The sequence below is a fragment of the Pseudophryne corroboree genome, chromosome 4 (genome assembly GCF_028390025.1).
Source record: "Pseudophryne corroboree isolate aPseCor3 chromosome 4, aPseCor3.hap2, whole genome shotgun sequence".
Classification (NCBI taxonomy): domain Eukaryota; kingdom Metazoa; phylum Chordata; class Amphibia; order Anura; family Myobatrachidae; genus Pseudophryne; species Pseudophryne corroboree.
Genome location: NC_086447.1, coordinates 465414553 through 465422370, shown reverse-complemented (window position 1 = coordinate 465422370; position 7818 = coordinate 465414553). Strand labels below are relative to the sequence as shown.

General features: G+C 46.7%; 1 pseudogene; it reads left to right on the top strand.

The window, feature by feature from the left end:
• Positions 1–5620: 5620 nt before the first annotated feature.
• On the top strand, positions 5621–5739 carry LOC134912677 (5S ribosomal RNA; annotated as a pseudogene).
• Positions 5740–7818: the final 2079 nt, after the last annotated feature.

The window sequence follows — 7818 nt, the reverse complement described above, 5'->3', positions numbered from 1 at the left end:
GCAGGGCAGTCTGGAGCGACTGCTGATGCTGACATCTGGTCCGGACTGAAGGACCTGACAACGATTACGGACATGTCGTCTACTGTCACTGCATATGATTCTCTCAACATTGATAGAATGGTGGAGGATTATATGAGTGACCGCATCCAAGTAGGCACGTCACACAGTCCGTACTTATACTGGCAGGAAAAAGAGGCAATTTGGAGGCCCTTGCACAAACTGGCTTTATTCTACCTAAGTTGCCCTCCCACAAGTGTGTACTCCGAAAGAGTGTTTAGTGCCGCCGCTCACCTTGTCAGCAATCGGCGTACGAGGTTACATCCAGAAAATGTGGAGAAGATGATGTTCATTAAAATGAATTATAATCAATTCCTCCGCGGAGACATTGACCAGCAGCAATTGCCTCCACAAAGTACACAGGGAGCTGAGATGGTGGATTCCAGTGGGGACGAATTGATAATCTGTGAGGAGGGGGATGTACACGGTGATATATCGGAGGGTGAAGATGAGGTGGACATCTTGCCTCTGTAGAGCCAGTTTGTGCAAGGAGAGATTAATTGCTTCTTTTTTGGGGGGGGTCCAAACCAACCCGTCATATCAGTCACAGTCGTGTGGCAGACCCTGTCACTGAAATGATGGGTTGGTTAAAGTGTGCATGTCCTGTTTTGTTTATACAACATAAGGGTGGGTGGGAGGGCCCAAGGATAATTCCATCTTGCACCTCTTTTTTCTTTTCTTTTTCTTTGCATCATGTGCTGATTGGGGAGGGTTTTTTGGAAGGGACATCCTGCGTGACACTGCAGTGCCACTCCTAGATGGGCCCGGTGTTTGTGTCGGCCACTAGGGTCGCTAATCTTACTCACACAGCTACCTCATTGCGCCTCTTTTTTTCTTTGCGTCATGTGCTGTTTGGGGAGGGTTTTTTGGAAGGGACATCCTGCGTGACACTGCAGTGCCACTCCTAGATGTGCCCGGTGTTTGTGTCGGCCACTAGGGTCGCTAATCTTACTCACACAGTCAGCTACCTCATTGCGCCTCTTTTTTTCTTTGCGTCATGTGCTGTTTGGGGAGGGTTTTTTGGAAGGGCCATCCTGCGTGACACTGCAGTGCCACTCCTAGATGGGCCCGGTGTTTGTGTCGGCCACTAGGGTCGCTAATCTTACTCACACAGCTACCTCATTGTGCCTCTTTTTTTCTTTGCGTCATGTGCTGTTTGGGGAGGGTTTTTTGGAAGGGACATCCTGCGTGACACTGCAGTGCCACTCCTAGATGGGCCCGGTGTTTGTGTCGGCCACTAGGGTCGCTTATCTTTCTCACACAGTCAGCTACCTCATTGCGCCTCTTTTTTTCTTTGCGTCATGTGCTGTTTGGGGAGGGTTTTTTGGAAGGGACATCCTGCGTGACACTGCAGTGCCACTCCTAGATGGGCCCGGTGTTTGTGTCGGCCACTAGGGTCGCTAATCTTACTCACACAGCTACCTCATTGCGCCTCTTTTTTTCTTTGCGTCATGTGCTGTTTGGGGAGGGTTTTTTGGAAGGGACATCCTGCGTGACACTGCAGTGCCACTCCTAGATGGGCCCGGTGTTTGTGTCGGCCACTAGGGTCGCTTATCTTACTCACACAGCGACCTCGGTGCAAATTTTAGGACTAAAAATAATATTGTGAGGTGTGATGTGTTCAGAATAGGCTGAAAATGAGTGTAAATTATGTTTTTTGAGGTTAATAATACTTTGGGATCAAAATTACCCCCAAATTCTATGATTTAAGCTGTTTTTTAGGGTTTTTTGAAAAAAACACCCGAATCCAAAACACACCCGAATCCGACAAAAAAAATTCGGTGAGGTTTTGCCAAAACGCGGTCGAACCCAAAACACGGCCGCGGAACCGAACCCAAAACCAAAACACAAAACCCGAAAAATTTCCGGCGCTCATCTCTAGGTGAGAGTCCATGAAATTAAATGTAGATAGGAATAAGAGAAAAGAGTAAATAGAAGTACCAGTATAAATTAGGTATCAGCAAAAAGCATATATCCTGATGGACTATTAAAAGTTAATAAGGAGCATATGGGCACATCAAAAAACAACAATCTTTTGCAATTGCTGAAGTGAAGCCAGACAACAGTGTTACTACTGGAAAAATGTACTGAATCACTGCTAAATACAGGCAAAGTGAAATCTCTGTGCCTGTATTATTCAGGTGCAGAATACAATGTCTCAGATGGATGCCAATGGGAGTTATAAACTGGATTGTTACTAGGTACAAACACAAAGTGTAGTCTTAGGCTTGATGATACCAAACACACTGTAATCTCTGTGACTCTGTTCTTTTAGTACAGGATGTAAGAGTACCATATATCCAGAAATACCGCTGGACACAAAAGGAGGGGTCTTTTAGTACAGACTGTAAGAGTACCATATATCCGGAATTACCGCTAGGCAAAGAAGCTGGATTAGTCATAGGCACAAAGCTAGATGCAGTCTCTGTAAGTGATACAATGTAGCCATAGAAATTATCTATGATAAGAAAACAGAGCTAAAAAAAAGTTATATTGTAACCAGTATAAGGATATTGTTCTTTAAGCTGTAACTACAGGTTAAGAATTCAGGACAAGTTTCTATCATATCATAGTACATGTATGAATCAATGGTAAAGTATACTGCCGACATCTATCGCTAGTTAGACATTGAATAAGAGTCGCTGATACTTGATAAGAGATAAAGTCTGAGAGAGCACCTGAGATTTCTGGGATACTAATGGTGTCAATTTGATATAAATAATAAATAGCATATATCGCTGCCTGAGACTAGCAAGAGCAAATGAAAAAAATGTCCAGTCAGTGCAGGCCTCAGAATGATCATATCGGTTGGTATGAAATTGATGTTACCCGCAGTGGCTGTAACGATATGGAGACCCCTTCTACCACGCTGCAGTTCGTCCCGAATGATGAGGTGCACGGCACCGCCGGCCCGGCAGGAACACAGGCAAGTGCAGGCGGACGTCCTCTGATCTGATCAGCCTGAACAAAGGAATGTCCGAGGAGGCACGGGACCGCCGTGGGTACGGGAAAAGAGGGTGCTCGGTGCTCCGGTCAGCTGATGCGAAGGGATGCCAGCAGAGGCACGAGACATGGGTGGTTGCAGGAGAACTTCCTCTAGTGATCAAGCCCGGCGGACGGGTGAAACGCGTCTTCCGACCTTGATTTGTTCCGGCTGACCGGAGTAGCGGACGTTCTCCTGCACCCACCCATGTCTCGTGCCTCTGCTGGCATCCCTTCGCATCAGCTGACCGGAGCATCGAGCGCCCTCTTTTCCCGTACCCACGGCGGTCCCGTGCCTCCTCGGACATTCCTTCGTTCAGGCTGATCAGATCAGAGGACGTCCGCCTGCACCTGCCTGTGTTCTTGCCGGGCCGGCGACGCCACGCACCTCATCATTCGGGATGAACTGCAGTGTGATAGAAGGGGACTCCATATCGTTACAGCCACTGCGGGTAACATCAATTTCATACCAACCGATATGATCATTCTGAGGCCCGCACTGACTGGACATTTTTTTCATTAGCTCTTGCTAGTCTCAGGCAGCGATATATGCTATTTATTATTTATATCAAATTGACACCATTAGTATCCCAGAAATCTCAGGTGCTCTCTCACACTTTATCTCTTATCAAGTATCAGCGACTCTTATTCAATGTCTAACTAGCAGTGCTGTAACTAGACATTTTAGCGCTGTGTGCAAGAAACCGTATCGACGCCCCCCCCCCCACACACACACATAAATAAGGGCCAGTGCGCGCCTAAGGTGCACGCAAAAAATACAGGAGCGTGGCTTCATGGGGAAGGGGTTGGTTTTTTTTTTTTTTACACATTAAGCAGACCGAGTGCCCTTTTTTTACACATTAGGCAGGCAGAGTCCCCTATTTAAAAAAACCAAAACATTATGGCAGGCAATCCCCCTATTTGCACATTGTAGCAGGCTGTCCTAAACTTTTTTTTTAAAAACATTATGGCAGGCAATCCCCCTATTTGCACATTATAGCAGGTAGTCCCCATTTTTTTTAAAAAAATTATGGCACGCAGTCTCCATTTAAAAAAAAACCCATTATGGCAGGCAGTCCCCGTTGTTTTTTGTTGTTGTTGTTTTTTTTACACATTATGACAGCAGTCTCCTTTTTTATGAAAGGGGGGTGGGGAAGAGAGAGAGAGAGAGACTCACCTGTGACCTGGCATCCATCTGCTGTGTTAATTCGGCAGGCTGGCTGTTGAGAGAGGCAGAGACCCGGGAGCTGATTGCAGCGCTCCCGTGTCCCCTGCAGAGGCGGTGAGAGGTGACAGGCGCTGGCAGGACTCAGAGCACGGCGCTCAGAGTCCCATCAGATGTGGCGGCTCCGGCGGACGGCAGATGACGGGAGACAGGCGGCACTGTGGTTATGCTGGGCGGAACGCGGAGCTCACAGGACATCAGCGGCGGCGGCTCCGGCGGGCGGCAGATGACGGGAGACAGGCGGCACTGTGGCTATGCTGGGGGGAACGCGGAGCTCACATGACTTCAGCGGCGGCGGCTCCTGCAGCAGCAGATGACAGGCGGCAGTGCTGTAGTGAGTAGTGACAGTAGCTGTGACCGTGGCGGGGGGGGGGATTTGGGGTCGGTTTGGGTGCTGCCGATGGTGCGCCTTCAGTGCAAGTGCGCTGTGGGCAAGGCACCATCGGCACACACCTAGTTACGGCCCTGCTAACTAGCGATAGATGTCGGCAGTATACTTTTCCATTGATTCATACATGTATTATGATATGATAGAAACTTATCCTGAATTCTTAACCTGTAGTTACAGCTTAAAGAACACTATCCTTATACTGGTTACAATATAGCTTTTTTCAGCTCTGTTTTCTTATCATAGATAATTTCTATGGCTACATTGTATCACTTACAGAGACTGCATCTAGCTTTGTGCCTATGACTAATCCAGCTTCTTTGCCTAGCGGTAATTCCGGATATATGGTACTCTTACAGTCTGTACTAAAAGACCCCTCCTTTTGTGTCCAGCGGTATTTCTGGATATTAGGTACTCTTACATCCTGTACTAAAAGAACATAGTCACAGAGATTACAGTGTGTTTGGTATCATCAAGCCTAAGACTACACTTTGTGTTTGTACCTAGTAACAATCCAGTTTATAACTCCCATTGGCATCCATCTGAGACATTGTATTCTGCACCTGAATAATACAGGCACAGAGATTTCACTTTGCCTGTATTTAGCAGTGATTCAGTACATTTTTCCAGTAGTAACACTGTTGTCTGGCTTCACTTCAGCAATTGCAAAAGATTGTTGTTTTTTAATGTGCCCATATGCTCCTTATTAACTTTTAATAGTCCATCAGGATATATGCTTTTTGCTGATACCTAATTTATACTGGTACTTCTATTTACTCTTTTCTCTTATTCCTATCTACATTTAATTTCATGGACTCTCACCATTGATTCAGGGCCACACCCCTGTCTAACATTGGTAGCAGATCCATCTATTTTCCTCTATTGGCTAATTTCTGTCTCTTTCTTGATACTATGTAATTCGTGAACTCTCATCAGTGATTCCAGAGCTTCCAATTACCACCTACTCTCTCTACTATCATACCACACTGGAAACGCCCGAAACCGTCCGAACTTGGAAGCTAATCAGTGTTGGGCTGGGTCAATACTCAAGTGGGGGACCATTGAGGAAGACTCAGTTTAGTAGAGCATACATTGGTTCCACATGCTCAGTGTCTAACATTGACAGCAGATTCACACTGCCATCTTATTTCCAACTGCTTCTTTATTTTGTATCAGCTGGATATCATAGGAATTTATATTCTCAATTGTAATCAGTATTCAGGCTTCGTATACCATTCATTTTGGCACTAACACAGGACAGGGATCTATCTGTTATTGGAACGCACCGTCAAATATTTACGTTAACTACTTATAACATCTAGATTTAACTCCGTCAGCCGGGACATTATTAATACATTGGCAATTTTTTGCTTATATTGTCTTTTTGACTGTTATTTCTTTCATTAACCACTACTTATCTTATTTTGTGTCAATAAAAGTTGATTTTATTATTATAAATCATATTTTGTATATTTCATACATTGTTCAAAGTCAAGAATGCACCCACAAAAGAGTCTTCTTTTCTCTCTGTTGTCCCTTTTTAAATACATGCAGTTTGCTTGCTCCGGTTTGCTTTGGTATAAAGGACTGCCATAAAGGTGGCAGGTGAGTACTGGTGGTCTGGGGAGTGAAGCACCAGCACTACAGCAATCAAACTGAGAATAAACTACAGCAAGGGCTGCCGGGAGCTGTAGTTTATTTTCCGTTTCTTCACTAGTGCTAGGTCCTGGTGCCAGTAACAGTAGCTCCTGTTTGCCCAGATTCAGCCTTATCGGCTGGTCCCTGGGATCCGTCAGGCCCTAAGCAACCGTTTTGATCACATATCGGTAATTCTGCCATTGGTACCCCCGACTGTATTCACCTTACAAAGGCACCACCCTTGCTCCCCCTGGCCATGACACTGCACCCTTTTTCTCTGGATGCTCGACTTACTCCTGTTCAGAGCTTTGCAGTAATTGAACCAATCCAGTGGTGCAAGTAGAAAAAAATGCCTGATAGGTACTGTGTGCATGCGCCAAAAATGGGTGTGGCCAAATGCTACATGGGGAGTGGCCAATGAAAATGGGGGCGTGATACACCTATGGGGGGAGAGGCAGATACACATATGACCCCAATAGTGCCAGATACACGTTGCCCCACAGTGCCAGATATACATTGCCCCACAGTGCCAGATATACATTGCCCCACAGTGCCAGATACACATTGCCCCACAGTGCCAGATACACAAATGCCCCCAGAGTGCAAAATATACATTGCCTCACAGTGCCAGATACACAAATGCCCCCAGAGTGCCAGATATACATTGCCTCACAGTGCCAGATACACATTGCCCCACAGTGCCAGATACACAAATGCCCCCAGAGTGCAAAATATACATTGCCTCACAGTGCCAGATACACAAATGCCCCCAGAGTGCCAGATATACATTGCCTCACAGTGCCAGATACACATTGCCCCACAGTGCCAGATACACAAATGCCCCCAGAGTGCCAGATATACATTGCCTCACAGTGCCAGATACACATTGCCCCACAGTGCCAGATACACAAATGCCCCCAGAGTGCCAGATATACATTGCCTCACAGTGCCAGATACACATTGCCCCACAGTGCCAGATACACAAATACCCCCAGAGTGCCAGATATACATTGCCTCACAGTGCCAGATACACAAATACTCCCACTGTGTCAGATATACATTTCCCCCCAGTGCCAGTTACAGAAATGCCCCCACAGTGCCAGATATGCCCCCAGTGCCAGATATGTCCCCAGTACCAGATACAGAAATGCCCCAGTGCCAGATACACATGTGCCCCCAATGCCAGATATGCCCCCCAGTGCCAGATATGCCCCCAGTGCCAGATACAGATATGCCCCCACAGTACCAGATATGCTCCCAGTGCCAGATACAGACATGCCCCCAGTGGCAGATACAGAAATGCCCCCAGTGCCAGATATGCCCCCTGTACCAGATACAGAAATGTCCCCACCATGCCAGATATGCTCCCAGTGCCAGATATGCCCCCAGTGCCAGATATGCCCCCAGTGCCAGATGCAGATATGCCCCCACAGTACCAGATATGCTCCCACTGCCAGATACAGACATGCTCCCAGTGGCAGATACAGAAATGCCCCCAGTGCCAGATATGCCCCCAGTGCCAGATATG